We start from the raw sequence: 15724 nt of genomic DNA, 5'->3' as shown, positions 1-15724 counted from the left end.
AATTGTGACTAACATCATTCGTTTTGAAAGAAAGAAAGAAAGAAAGAAAGAAAGAAAGAAAGAGAAAGAGAAAGAAAGAAAGAAAGAAAGAAAGAAATGTGTTAGTTCTATATAAATCACTCCGTATAAGTTCTGAACTGTCAGTCAAATTACAGCGAGCTCAGAATACAGTATGTGCGTCAGATACGTGTGCAACATCCGACCATATGATCACATATCACCGTCCTTCGCAAGTCTTTCGTGGCTCCGACTTCAAGAACGCAGAACTTTACACTCTTTGTCTTTACTCTTTCGAATTCTGCACACCTCAACACCAAATTACCTTTCGTCTCGTTTCTCTTATCTATACTCTAACCACGACGTAAATACCAGATCACTTATCTGTTGCACGCTAAGTATACCTCTTCATAGAACATCTTGTTATTCATCATCTTTTACAGTAGCCACCTCGCGTCAATAGAATTCCTTGTCACAAAGTATTAGGGGCTGCAAGACAATAAACACCTTCAAAAACAGCTTAAAAGATAACCTTATTAGCATTTCACTCCAATCTTACTGATTTAAACTATCACTGACTACATTGTTACTTCTTTCTTTAGACATCATCCTGATAGTGCTGTATTTTCAAAAATGTCTCATAATCTCTTTCTATTATCTAATATTATTTGAAATATATTAACATTCTATGTATTTTAGCTTAATTCTGCTACACAGTTTATTTCAGTGTTTAATTAATAGTTCATAGTATTTTGTTGTTTAATTCGTAAATAACTCTTGTATACATATAACTCTCATCTAAATCAAATTGTTGAATTCTTTGTAAGTTCATGCATATGTATGTATACCTTTTGCTGGTTGAGTGGAAGAGAAGGCCTTACGGCCTTAACTATGCCAGCTAAAATAAATTATTATTATTATTATTATTATTATTATTATTATTATTATTATTATTATTATTAAACTATTTTCTGGTGCAGTTCAGAGAAACTTGTAGATAGAAGCTTGTTAACAGAGATGCTTCGCTATGAGAAATCAAAATTTACAATTATATCTCGCAAAAAGAATGATCTGAATGAAATCTGGTTTAATAACTAACTTGACCTTCTCTTGTCTTTGCAGGTGGTGTTGGTGTTCATACTCAGCATCGCATCGCTTATCATCTACTTCATTGATGCCTCCAGGTTGGTGTATGTGCTCACACTCTTTTCTCAAGTTAATGTGACTTTTTTTTTTTGCACTATGTTTCTTTAAAAATTGTGACTACACAAATATTCACAATTTTCTTACGACAATGAAGCATTTTAAACATGGTTTTTAATGTCGGTATTCTTAACGAGGGTCCTGTAAATGAACTCAGGTCGAAATCTCCCTTCAAACTTACGTCGTATTCGATAAACTCAACAATGTGAACAAATTTAAGCTTGCTGCCCACGTAAATGTTTGAAAATATAATTGAAATACTGCATTAAAAGAACGACGAATGCTTGCAGATAGTCAATGAGTTGCCATCCGACGTCAATCCCTACGCTGTCACGTGACATGGGAGATGGCCTGGTGAACTCAAAGCACTTCGCCATCTAATCTCAATTTTTCGATAATCGGTCCGTTATTTAATCTTTAATTTCTGGACATTACAGTCAGTATAGGATAGCTAATATTCTGTGTGTGTCTGTCTACTGTGGAGATACTGTATAACAGTGTTCGTAGTTTGAAGGGAAGTTTCGTCATGTAGTCGTTTACTTCCTTTGTGAGTGTGACTATAACTGAAATTTGTATTACACAATATTCTGACAATACTAAATTAAAACAAGAGGCATAGATATTGCACTGCTGAATTTATATAATAATAAAATTAATTTACATATTTATTAGGAAAATGTATAACGAAAAGTTCAGAATACTAGGAAGAATGTTACTCTTTTTTCTTAATCTCTGTCATTCAAGATAAACACTGAAATAACCAGAAATAGAAGTTCACCCCTTCTTTTGCTTCCTTCTCCTTTTACCCTTCTTCAATACGTTTCTCTCTTTCAGTCTCTTCCTCACATTGTCTCTTCTCTCATCACAATTCTACCCTTTTCTCCTTTTATGTATCATCCTCGTCAAATTTCTATATTTTGTCTTTCTCATTTCTTCCATTCTTTTCGTCGCTGTTATCTGATCTTTTCCTTCCTCATCTCATGCCTTCTTTTCGCCACATTCCTCTCCTATTTTCGTTACTCATCTTCTTCCATCTTCTTCTCTATGCTTTTCGTTGTGTGACTCTCCTCTTTTCCTTCTTCATCTAGTCTCATTTCTCTTCTTTTTACAGTTTTCTTATATTCGTATAATTTCATTCTTCTACTCTTTTTCACCTCCATTCTCTTTGTTGTTTTTTCTCCTCTTTTCCTTCTTAATCTTTTCCTTTCGTCTCGTCGTATTTCTCTCCTTTATGTAAATTTCTCTATTCGTCTATTTTTGTTCTTTTCCTCTTTTTAATCCACTCCATTCTCTTTGTTGTGTTTCTCTATTCTTTTCCTTCTTCACCTTTTCCCTTCGTCTCGTTACATTTCTTTCTTTTTCGTAATTTTCTCTATTTCTATTTTCGTTCTTCTTTTTCATCTCCTCCATTCTCTTTGTTATATTTCTCTCCTCTTTTCCGTCTTCATCTTTTCCCTTCGTCTCGTCGAATTTCTTTCCTTTTTGTAGTTTTTCTATTGGTCTATTTTCATTCTTCTCCTCTTTTTTCATCTCCATTTTCTTTTTCCTGTCCCTCCTCTTTTCCTCCATATTTTCCCTTCGTCTCTTCGAATGTCCTCTTTTCGTAGTTTTTTTCTGTTCTTCAATTTTCGTTCCTCTCCTCTTCATCTCTTCCATTCTCTTTGGTACGTTTCTCTTTTCTTTTCCTTACTCATCGTTTTCCTTCATCTCTTCGCATTTCTCCCTTTTTGTATTTTTTTCTATTCTGCTATTCAGGTACCTCTCCTGTCTCTCGTTTTCTCCAATCTTCCCTTTTCATGTCTTTCCTCTTTTTCTCTTACTCCTTTTCTGTATTCCCAGCTTCTTTTTTCCTGCCGTTATATTTTTACGTCCTCGTGTTCAAAACACTTTTCCTCATCTGATACTCTTTCCTCTTCAACAGCTTTTATATCCAGTTCTTACTTCTCTTTCTTTGCCAACCTCCTTTTTCTTTTCCTTTATTCCTGTGTTCTCCTACTTTTTTCCTTCTCTTCTCTTTTTCTATTTTCCTGTCCTTTTTCCTCCAATTTCTGTTCCACTTTTCCTTTTTATTACTTTTGCTTTTCCTCTTTCTCTCCCATCTTTCACATTCTCCTTTTGTTCCTCTTTCTTCTCATTTCTCTCCATTTCCTTTGTATTTCCTCTCATTTTACCCACCCTTTCTTTATTTTAAATCTCTTTTCTCTTATTTATGCTCTTTCGATTTCAATTACTCCTGTTGTTTTCTTCTACTCTCCTCGTATTTTTCTTCCTTGCATATATTCTCCTTCTACATTTTAAAGTGAATATGTCTCTAAGCTCTGTCTAGTATTGGGGTTCCATCCCAGGAAGTCAGCCGACACATTTTCAAGCAAGTTTTGTCGCTCCTGTAATTTCTAAAGTACACGACATATTCCATTCAAGTATGCTATCGATAAAGGTTCAATGTACTGTATCTAGCGTGACCTTGAGATGGAGCGGGTGACGTCATTTAGCGATACGCGGGATGCGGAATTTGAGTCGCGACAGTCGATATAGTATAACTCTAGTTTGCGAAGCGATAGAACGTTCGCAGTGCTGTCAAACGAATCGTAATTGAGTAACAATCAAAAGCCGACAAGTTAAATTGGAAAAATTCTCGGGTAAAGTTGAGTGAATAGAGAAAATCAGCAATATCGAGGCATATACAGCGCAAATGGAAGTTGGCGTATAAACAATGGATACCTTACATTCAACATCTCATCCCGAGAGACGTATTCACATATAAAACTTGTGGCTGTCTCTCCGATACAGCTTCGTTCTCTTTTACTCATTTTTTTTTTCCTTTTCCTCTTACAAGCAAACGTTCTGATGGGGGCAGATAAAAAAGTTAATTTTTTTCTTCCACCATGTTAATAATGTCAAAAGAAGTGCTTATACAAATTTTAGCCACTCTATCGCAATTACGAGGGCAGTAAAAAAATAAGTTCGCCAGAGGTCGTTAACAGAAAAAAACCACAATTTCATTGACAATTTTATTGGAACAGACACAGCAATTGTTGAGCTATTTTCCAACATATTTTCCATCGGAATTGAGACATTTCTCATATCATGGGATCTACAGAGAGGTGTGTAAATGCAGTCAAACGCTGGTTCCGATCTGAGGCGTCTGACTTCTACGACACAAAAATTGATCCCATGGTATGACAAATGTCTCAATTCCAGTGGGGGGGATATGTTGACAAATAGCGCAACAATTGCTATATCTGTTTCAATAAATATTTCCATGCAATTGTGCTTTTTTCTATAAACGGTCCCAGGGAAAATCACTTTCTGGACGGTCTCGTAATTGCGGTCGAGTGACCAAAATTTGTATAAGCACTTCTTTTGAGATTATTAACCTGGTGGAAGAAAAAAAATTAACTTTTTTATCTGCTCCCATCAGAACGTTTGCTTGTTAGTCCATCAGAACGTTTGCTTGTTAGTCCATTCTCTGCCTTCTTAAGGCTGCTTCACAATAAACCGGGAACGAGAACCAGAATGAAAACCGAGAACGTAGACGACTATGCATATCGATATGTATGTTAATAACGATATGTAAAGTCGATATTACGCATTCTGATGTTATTTGTGTATAATTGACCAATGACGTTCTCTCATGAGTACAAGGCAGCCAACATAAACACAGGTTAACCAACTTCGAAATTTCAACTGAAACATTGCGTTAGGTACGGTACTATAAATATGCCCATGCATCTTTATTATCACAACCTATTTTAAGTCTACCATAACGTAAAATAATTAGAGAAGAAACATTTGTAATAGAACAAAAATGAACACAACAGTAGTTATTGAATTGAGGCATGAATATGTAGTGTGTAATACAACCAATACAGTAATAAAATATGATTCACTTACGATCGGTGTTCAAAGATGCAGCTATTGAAAGCCACGTATTCTCCTTCATTTTCTCATCTTTATACGAGGCGCGCCGCTTATCGTAAACGTGAGGATTTTCCTCAACACTCAATATTAGAATCTCATCAAATAAAACTTGCTCCATGATGCACAGCACAGAACAAAATAATGTATAGGTTATGTCACGGTCTTCTTGCTACAAAATGTATGACGACAAAATAGCTTTTAGATGGCAATAGAATGAATCTAGTGGAAACGTGAATGCCAAAGTTGAAACTTGGCCAACTCTCCGTTCCCGACCCCGGGCTCCGGCAAGCTTTTCGTTAATTGTGAATGCTCACATTTAAATGTATACATTTTAACAATTTTACCGTTTTCGTTTTCGTTCCGATTCTCGTTTCCTGTTTATTGTGAACCAGCGTTTACTTTGCTTCCCCATCTGTTTTTCTTCTCCGCAATATACAGGGTGTTTCAAAAATACGGGGCATAATTTCAGGTATGTATTTCCCACATGTAGACAATCAAAATAGTTCATTACAACATGTGTCCGGAAATGCTTTATTTCCGAGTTATGGCCTTCACAACACTGAAATTCACCGGAACCATGTTTTAGAAGACACTCCACTGATCAATCGTCAACACATTCACGTCTTGCATGATGGCGCTCCTGCACACTTCAGTCGTACGGCTCGCCAGTACTTGGATCGAAGGTTTCCTGATCGATGGATAGGTAGAGGTGGCCCAATTGCTTGGCCTCGACGCTCACCTGATCTGAACCCTCTCGATTTCTACTTGTGGGGCCATTTAAAATCATTGGTTTATTCGTCTCCGGTGCCTGATTTGGAATCCCTTCGGAATCGAATTGTGGCATGTTCTGAGGACATACGCAATACTCCTGGAGTTTGGGATCGTGTTCGCAGGTCAATGAGACATCGATGTGAGGTCTGTATTCAAGCTGGAGGTGGACATTTTGAACATCTTCTGTAATGACAAGGACCTACGGAAAGAAAAACGTTCCGGTGAATTTCAATGTTGTGAAGGCCATAACTCGGAAATGAAGCATTTCCGGACACATGTTGTAATGAACTATATTGATTGTCTACATGTGGGAAATACATACCTGAAATTATGCCCCGTATTTTTTAAACATCCTGTATAGCCTCAACTTAACATTTCAGCATATACTAAATAAAAGTCCGAATGACTACGTCACTTCTGTAGCAAATAAAACAAATTTAGTTCCTCCTTACAATTCACAAGGCAGACAGTGTCATGCTGGCCACAAGATTGTTTTCCAAAACGTTACGAGGTAGATATAAGTAAGCAAACGAACCTCTGCTTAAGTAAAAGTCTCCTAATGCTCTTGTTCTCTGGGTAGAAGTGTGCTTCTCATGTCTGACTACTCAATTTTAATCCTGGTGATGTACTTCTCACACCATGCAGCATATCAGGAGGGAGTCGTAACAGTACAAGAAGGTGTGTATCTCTGAGAGCACTGGATTTGAGCACTCCGCTGCACCGTCTTGTGTGACCAGAGTTCAGTTCACACCTGAGTGTTTGTTATTCCAGCAGTTTGAAGCTCTCAACAAGCTGAGAGTGTTGTGTGTGGCAACTGAAGTAAACGAAACTTGCAGTGTGATCTGTTCTTCCACATGTGTTGTTCATTCTTGAATGGTTTTGTGCACTTAGTTAATGCTTCTGTCATAAAACACAATTTGAGAATTGTCCTTATCCAAGCACTGTCTATTTCTGAACCCGATAAGATATCTTGTTAACTGTGAAATTTTTAAATGTTATTCATTATTATTGTTCCTGACGTTTTAATTAAACTTAGATTTTCATCATTACTGTTGCCGCAATTTAATTTACAATTTATGATTTAGTAAAATTTTAAATGTCAAGCTTTATCATCACCATAAGTCTTGCCCTTAAACTATTGCTTTGTAAAATTTGAACTTTCAAATATTGTCGTCTTCTACTTATATTTCTTGTGCTATTTAATAAAATTAGAGTTATTTATTTATTTATTTATTTATTTATTCATTTATTTATTTAATTATTTACTTATTAATTAATTTATTATTTATTCAATTATTTATTTATTTATTTTACTTATTAATTTACTTATTTAATTATTTACTTATTAATTTATTCATTATTTATTGAATCACTCATTTATTTACTTCATTATCTATTTATTTACTTATTCATTTACTCACTCAATTATTTACTTATTAATTTATTCATTATTTATTTATTTATTTACTTATTCATTTGCTTACTTATTTAATCACTTATTAATTAATTAATTAATTCATTCATTCATTCATTCATTCACTTATTTACGTATTTATTTATTTACTCAGTTTTTATTTATTTATTTGTTTATTTATTTACTTAATTACCTATTTATTTATTTACTTACCCACTTACTTACTTATTTATTTATTTATTTATCCAAAAAGGAGTTAAAAACATAGGACTTGTCAAAGAAAGAAAGGAAAAACAATAATTAAAATAGAAAACAATAATTAGAATAAATAAAATTCATTATTTATTTATTTACTTACTTATTCAATTGTTTAATTGTTTCCTTATTCATGTATTCATTATTCATTCATTTATTTGGCTGTTTACTTATTTATCTACTTATTTATTCATTTACTCATTTAATTATTTATTTATTGATTATTTATTTATTCATTCATTTATTTGTTTATTTGTTTATTTACTTACTTATTCATTTACTTATTCATGTATTCATTATTTACTCATTTATCTATTTATTTATTCACTTATTTATTTATTTAGTCATTTATTTATTTATTTAGTTATTTATTTATTTATTTATTTGTTTATTTATTTATTCACTTATTTATTTATTTAGTTATTTATTTATTTATTTATTTAGTTATTTAGTTATTTATTTATTTATTCACTTATTTATTTATTTATTTATTTATTTATTTATTCACTTATTTATTTATTTATTTATTCATTTATTTATTTATTCACTTACTTTATTTATTTTTTATTTATGTATTCACTTACTTTATTCATTCATTCATTCATTCATTCATTCATTCATTCATTCATTCTTGTGCAGTTAAGACCTACGGATATTTAGGTCAATCTGTAATTCACATAAGAACTCAGAGGTTTGTTTTGTAAGTTTTTCAACCTTTCTGTTCGTGAACATAACGGAATTATTTTTTGGGCATAATAAATCTCTGATTATTTAATTTTCTTAGTTTTTCAAAAGAATTACGTTCTTTTCAAAATATTTCTAGTAGTATAGTCCAGGCTATTTAGGAAAACGTTACCAGAGCTTATTTCTCGTTACAGGAACAGAAAAAAATTTCGGTCAATTAAAATATAATTATTATTTATATTGCGGGAACTTCAAGAATTGTGGATACATTACTAGTGTTCAACGCAGCGTAAATGAGACTTTGCGTATGGTTAGTTCAGGGCGAAAAATATAGCGGCTTTCATTATACAAACCATACAACATTTTTATTAACATTTTTGTTGTGTAAACATCATGAAATAAACTTCGTTTTGTTATTTTATTGCCATATTTCTTTGTCGCTTTTTCCCTTTCCTAGGATTCCTTTCTCTCTTTCATTTATCGTGCTATGCAATTCTGATAAAGCCACCAGCGTAGCTCAGTCGGCTAAGACGTTTGTCTACCGATCCGGAGTTGCGCTCGGCCGCGGGTTCGATTCCCGCCAGGACTGATTACCTGGTTGGGTTTTTTCCGAGGTTCTTCCCAACCGTAAGACAAATTTCAAGTAATCTATGGCGAATCCTTGGCCTCGTCTTGCATCATAAAAATCGTAATAAGATTATATTACAGGCACACAATGATGGCACGACACGAAATAATAATTCAACATTAGTAGAACCTAAATGTTTCACGTCTGTTGGTTAGCATTAATTTTGACCCTCGGTTGTATAATTCTTTAGCTAAATTAGACCCAGAACTTCTAACATATAACCTACTAACAAGAAAATTTAGAAACGTGTTAATGTCTTCAATTTGATTAAATTAATTTATAGCCTATGTGTATTAATCAGCCTATATTATATTTATATTCTATTATTTCGGAATATATATTTTTCATAAATTCTCATACTTTATTCACGTACGATATTATTCTTCTCAATGTTAATATTATATTATATAATTTTATTGTAGTTGTAATTTTAATTTTAGTTCCTATTTTATTTTATTTTCTATAGTCCTCTTATATTAATAATATATGCTCGCTGCTCATTTGATCCTCAAATTTTGTTAATATTATTATATCCTCTTTTTATATTGACTATATTATTTTATTTCTATTTCTATTATTGTAAATATAGTCTGTAGTCTGATGTATTATTCTGTATTATATGTTCTCTTCTGTATTATTATATAAATTTGTACTGACCATGTTATAGCATCTTCCTATGCATTTGAAATTTGAAAATTTGAAATTTGTAAAATAAACAAAATCAATATCATCTCGCTATCGTCAATTCCATTGACGCTAAATATCCTCGTAGTTTATACAGCGTCGTTAAATAACCAAGTAAAAAAATCTGACAATATATAGAACGCAAGACCCCATGGAACTTTGATACTGCAAGTGGAAGGGCAGCGATTATCGAATTAGCCTGTCAGGCATCTCAACCTGACGATATGTTTTAATATTGCCCAGCAGAGCACTTATTTTTACCATTAATATTAATTACTTTCACCTACATCTAGTGACTTTTTAGTTTGCCAATAATATTTAAGGTTTTTTTTAGCAACGTCTAGTGAATTTTGAGGTTCAATTTAGTTACAAAGCATTATCAGGAATTCGCATCCCAAGTCAGCAAGTGGGAGAAAAAGAAACTACGCCTACGAATTTTATTTCAATGCTATTTAAACTTAAGCCCCGGTTTCTTCAACCTTTGTTAAAATGCACCTAACATAGCGTTAATTAACTGTAAGTTAAAAGTATGAATTGCTGTTAAAATATTGCGTTTCTTCAACTTTACATTTCACATTTTAACATTCTGTTTGTTAACTCTCTGTTAGGACCAGAATTTCTAGAGTTTAACCATAACCTATAACCAAGTATAGGCTCACTTCTGTTTTCTGAACTCTGACAATTACGATTCTCGCTTGTTTCCGTTGTTTAATTCAGAGAGGATAGAAGTCTTTCTATTCTCTCAGGTTTGATTTCTGCTTCTTTTCTCATCTGTATCACAATAGCATGGAGTGCCGTATTGGTATTGCTGTTATGAAATGGAAAACACTGGAACAAATAGAAATCATGGGACTAATTTCTCTTCGTTCTAGAGAAGTCTTCTGCTGGAAATTATTTCGCAGCATAAACCAATTAATGAGAATAAACAAACAAACGGATCTAAGTTGAAAGCGAAAAGTGAGGCTTGGCAGAAAATAACCTATACCTTTGTATGAACTTCTGGTCTGTCAAATCACAGAAATCGTCCCCTCTGTTTATGTATTCATGGATATCATTTTCTAAATAATCCAAATATATAAGTTCAGCATCTAACGCACCAGCCATATTGGATACTTCTATGCTAACAGAGAGTTAAATGATTTAACTGCATGAAATTGGGCAGTTAAATTAACATAGGTTTTAACAGCCTGTTAGTACTAACAGCAGTTGAAGAAATGCTTCAACTGTTAAGTTTACAGTTAAAATGGAATAACAACACGGTTATAATTTAACAAAGGTTGAAGAAACCGGGCCTAAGTGTAATTAGAGAAAAAAACTTAAATTAAAATCTGATCATATGTATTAGTAATATACGTTACAAGAGCGGTATGTTGACGTTTTCATGGTCGAGGAAAAGATTGAAAAAGCGAAACGTAGTTGAGCTTTTTTAATTTCCGAGAACATGAAAACAAACATACCGCTCGTGTATCGTACATTATTTTGTGCGAATATCGTTTATTACATACCTGAAAGACGAATTTCTAATTAGTTGCAATGAAATCTCCATCTTGGTTTCTGTTTAATGACGGCAACTTCGGAAAACCAAAATATCTTTCTTCAACATTGTTGCTATAAAATGTTTTCTGTGTTTACTCTACTCCAGCAAGCCGTGATATACGTCTGTCTTTTTTTTCCCCAGTCTATAAATGCGAACTTAAAACAAACGGTAAGGTTATGTAATGATTTATTTTTTCATTTTAATATTATAACAATATTATTTATATAACATATTGCAGTAATAACATCGGCATCTGGAATCTTGTTGATTTTTTTCACGGCTTCCTTAATGTTACTTGTATCAGGAATGCAATAAGTTTCGTGTAGTAGTAGACTTTACTTAATTTTTGCAAATATTTAAAAACAATAATTAACATTGCAATTGAGGTGAAATTGCAGTGGTAAGTTTCCAATTTATAATTATTACTATGTTAAACGTCTCTAAAAATAATATGTTAAAAGCCTAAAGCAGTAAAATGAATGTCGCGCTTAAACGGTAAGAAGAGGGAAATTGTTATGTGTGTTACGTTGGGAATACTGAATGTGATATTTCACACTTGCCGCGTATTGGTTCTGTGCGGAAAACAAGCAAATACGCACGATCTCGCACAAAATACTTTATATCAATAATTTAGACTAAGTTGAATTTTCGGTTACATCAACACTGCAAACAGAACAGCTTGAAGTTCCTTGAGTTCTGACGAGGTAGGTGAAAAATAATGGATTAATTATGAGAACACAATAAAAATGTTTTGTGGCACATTTCACTGTCTGCATTTGAAATTCCTGTTTTCCCTTTCCGGAAGGTAATCTACACGTTTTCTCTGCTTTTCTACACTACGCACCATACCTAGTGTTCTTCTGCCAGGCTGCTATTTACCCATGCTGTTGTGTGTAAATTAGACCGTAGGGTTATCATGACACATTGACACGACATTCACTGAGCTCCTGTATGACTAAGACATATTTCTAATGTAAATTTTTATTCCAACAGGAAATCAGAGTTACTTAATTTATGTCATCTTGAATAAACTTTTTAGTAAGTGAACTGTGTTTTTGTAAATCCACCTACGTTACAAATGATACTGATATCAAAATATAGTTACTCTTCTACAGAGTGATTTATATAGAACTGACACATTTCTTTCATTAATTGTTTCAAAACGAATTGTGCTAGCGACAACTTATTATACCCAAAATGTAGAGGAATTTTGGGAGATTATTTACCTCTATAGCAAATGTTGAAAATGTCCTCCATCCTGCATAAGGCACAACTCAACACGTCGTTCCATGTTACTGGCCACTCGTTGGAGGACTCTGTTGTTAGCATGAATCTTCTGTGTGATGTTGTGCTTCAGATCGTCCAATGTCTGGGGACGTGTGGCGTAAATCCTGTATTTTAAGTAACCCCATAGAAAGAAGTCCGGCGTTGTCAAATCCGGAGATCTCGGTGGCCACAGGTTCCTGGAAATTATTCGATCGTCACATAACCGGATAAATGGAACCATGCTTCATCTGTGAACCATGTGATGGACAATATGGCAGGATTTTGCACAATGAACGTCTGAAATCAACGACAATAATTCAATCTTTTATCCTTATCTGGTTCCTGCAGCTGATGAACAACCGTAATCCTATATGGCTTTAGGCTCTCTGACACATTGAGTAGGTGTACCCTGCCTCCTGCGACAAACGTCTTAATGATTTTTTGGGTGACTGCTCCAGTCGTGCTCTTACGTCAACAACAACCGTGGGAAGCCTAGATGAACGATGCTTGCCCTTTTCACTCACCAGAGATCCAGTTGTTTCCAATTTGTTTACCAGTCCCAGTATTGTGTTTCTTTTGGGAGGATTGCGAACACCAAATTCTCTCTGGTATGCCCTTTGAGTAGCTGTGGCCACCGAGATCTCCGGATTTGACAACGCCGGACTTCTTTCTATGGGGTTACTTAAAAGACAGGGTTTACGCCACACGTCCCCAGACATTGGACGATCTGAAGCACAACATCACACAGGAGATTCAAGCTAACAACAGAGTCCGCCAACGAGTGGCCAGTAACATGGAACGACGTGTTGAGTTGTGCCTTATGCAGGATGGAGGACATTTTCAACATTTGCTATAGAGGTAAATAATCTCCCAAAATTCCTCTACATTTTAGGTATAATAAGTTGTCGCTAGCACAATTCGTTTTGAAACAATTAATGAAAGAAATGTGTCAGTTCTATATAAATCACTCTGTATAATCGTTTAAAACTATGGTGTTTGTACGCTGCGTTCCATAACCTTTGGGAAATTCCCATAACTAGCCGATATATCTAATAGTACATTATGCAAGAGCCTATAATGGTAGTAAATAAGACGCGAGTATGTTTATGAAACGAGCGCAAGCGAGTTTCATAATTTTCATACGAGCGTCTTAATTACCAGTATAGTCAAGTTTCATACGACTTTTTATGCTCGACCATATTTATAACTTGAAATTATTCATAAGTATTCATGTTATTCTTATCTGACTGAGGAGTGGAACTGACCTTATGCAATACCTCGTAAATTGTGAGATGTGCGCAGACGCGAAAGTATTGATTTTTTCCGAGAAACAAATGTCGACATTGACCTTGATATAATCTAGAGAGTAAAATAAACATTAATCTTCATATAACCTTGAAATTGAATTAGACATTGAAAAACGAGATGACAAATTGAATTTATTTGAATATTATTTACAATTAACGCTAATTATTATAGTAACAGAACTAGTTGTTTTTCGATTGCATATCCGAGAATAATCTATACTTGCGCTTTCATATTGCTACAATGATATTTTCTGATTGATGGAACAACTGAACTTTAATGAATAGGTGTACTTTAATGAGGTCCATTAAAGGGCTGCTACCAGGTGTATAATTACTACATTTCGGCATGGTCGAGCATAAAAATATTTACGGATTTACGTTACAGGGTTGACCAGTGCCTCCCGTTCGGAGTAGTTGGCAGTTATACAGTATGTTACAGAAATTCGTTGTAGCAAATCAAACCCCTGTATCTCCTCACGAGGAGCATAGGGCATTCACAAAGTGCCTCCATCGGACCCTATTTGCAGCCAACTTCTTCACTTCGCTCCATGTTTTCCCTTCCCTAGAAATTTACTCCAAAACTGTTCTCTTCCATATATTTTTTGGCCTTCCTCTTGTTCTACTACTATCCTGGGGATTCCAATCCAAAGCCATTCTTTCTACTGCTCCATCTTCTTTCCTGATTGTGTGCCCTATCCAATTCCACTTTCTTCTTTTGATTTCTATTGTGATTTCTTTCTGATTTGTTATCTTCCATAGTTCTGAGTTTGTGATTATATCTGGCCATCTAATTTTTAAAATTCTTCGTAGACATCTATTAACAAATGTTTGCAGTTTATTTTGTATAATTTTACTTGTTTTCCATGTCTCACAGCCATATAATAAGACTGATTTCATATTACTGTTAAACATTTTAATTTTTGTAGATCTAGATATAATATAAGATTTCCATATTGGGTACAACTGGACAAATGCACTATTTGCATTTTTATTCGGTTCTTTAACGTTGTAGCAAAGTAATTCTTAAAATGAGATGACCTGTATTTCATTCCATAAATTATTTTCACTTTTTATTCTGATTTAAATACGATAATCCATGGGAAACAGCCACTGGCGTAGCTCTGTCGGCTAAGGCGCTTGTCTGCCGATCCGGAGTTGCATTCAGGCGCGGGTTCGATTCCCGCTTGGGCTGATTACCTGATTGGGTTTTTCCCCCAAGTTTTCCCCAACCGTAAGGCAAATGTCAGGTAATTTATGGCGAGTCCTCGGCCTCATCTCGCTAAATACCATCTCACTATCATCAATCCCATCGACGCTAAATAACCTCGTAGTTGATACAGCGTAGTTAGATAACCAAGTAAAAACATCAATGGGAAATGGGACCTTAGCTAGCATTTTGACCACGTTGAGTTATTGACATGTTACAGAGGAGAACATAATGGACAAAATGATTTTTATTTGTTTAAAAATTCAAAATAGTGAAATTTTAAATTTTAAGTTTCGAAAATTTTCATTTTGAGAAAAGCAAGTTAAATTTAAACATATGTTAAAGTTTGGTACCCAAATATTACTTACCTTTTGTGAGCATATCTAGTATACCATATCACAGGATATTTTCTGCTGAATCCAGATCTGATTTTAGAATTGTAATACGCTAATTTTTACATGAATGATAATTTATCTCTCTCCTATAAAACGAGGTCTCTGAAGTTAACGTCCCTTTTCCTATGGATTGTCACAAATTAGGGCCGTATCGATGGTGTTTCGGTAAAGGCAACTTAAGTCATAAAAATGAATTTCGAGATAGATTAAAATTAATTTCTGGGGGTACTAGTGTGACGTTATATAAAAAAGCAATATGTATCTTTATGCAAGTCTAGTTTTTCAGGATCGATACCCGACCCCGGAACAATTTTTCCCTTGAAATTATTCAATATGTATCTTTGTTCTGGCGATAAAGTATTATTATTATTATTATTATTATTATTATTATTATTATTATTATTATTATTATTATTATTATTATTACTTACAAATGGCTTTTAAAGAAACCGGAG

At 33.8% G+C, this 15724-nt stretch overlaps 1 protein-coding gene across 3 annotated transcripts in view; it reads left to right on the top strand.

The window, feature by feature from the left end:
- Positions 1-1123: 1123 nt before the first annotated feature.
- Positions 1124-15724, top strand: part of slo (calcium-activated potassium channel slo) — a 427716-nt gene continuing 413115 nt past the window's right edge. For 2 of the 3 annotated variants that reach the window (XM_069824447.1, XM_069824444.1), the window contains exon 1: positions 1124-1187. The gene's annotated coding sequence lies outside the window, so the exon portion shown is untranslated. The remainder of the gene's footprint in view (positions 1188-15724) is intronic. The other variant, XM_069824442.1, reaches the window with a different exon arrangement.

The sequence above is a fragment of the Periplaneta americana genome, chromosome 4 (assembly GCF_040183065.1).
Source record: "Periplaneta americana isolate PAMFEO1 chromosome 4, P.americana_PAMFEO1_priV1, whole genome shotgun sequence".
Lineage (NCBI taxonomy): Eukaryota > Metazoa > Arthropoda > Insecta > Blattodea > Blattidae > Periplaneta > Periplaneta americana.
Note: the sequence above shows the minus strand (reverse complement) of the source record. Positions and strands in the feature narration are given on the sequence as shown.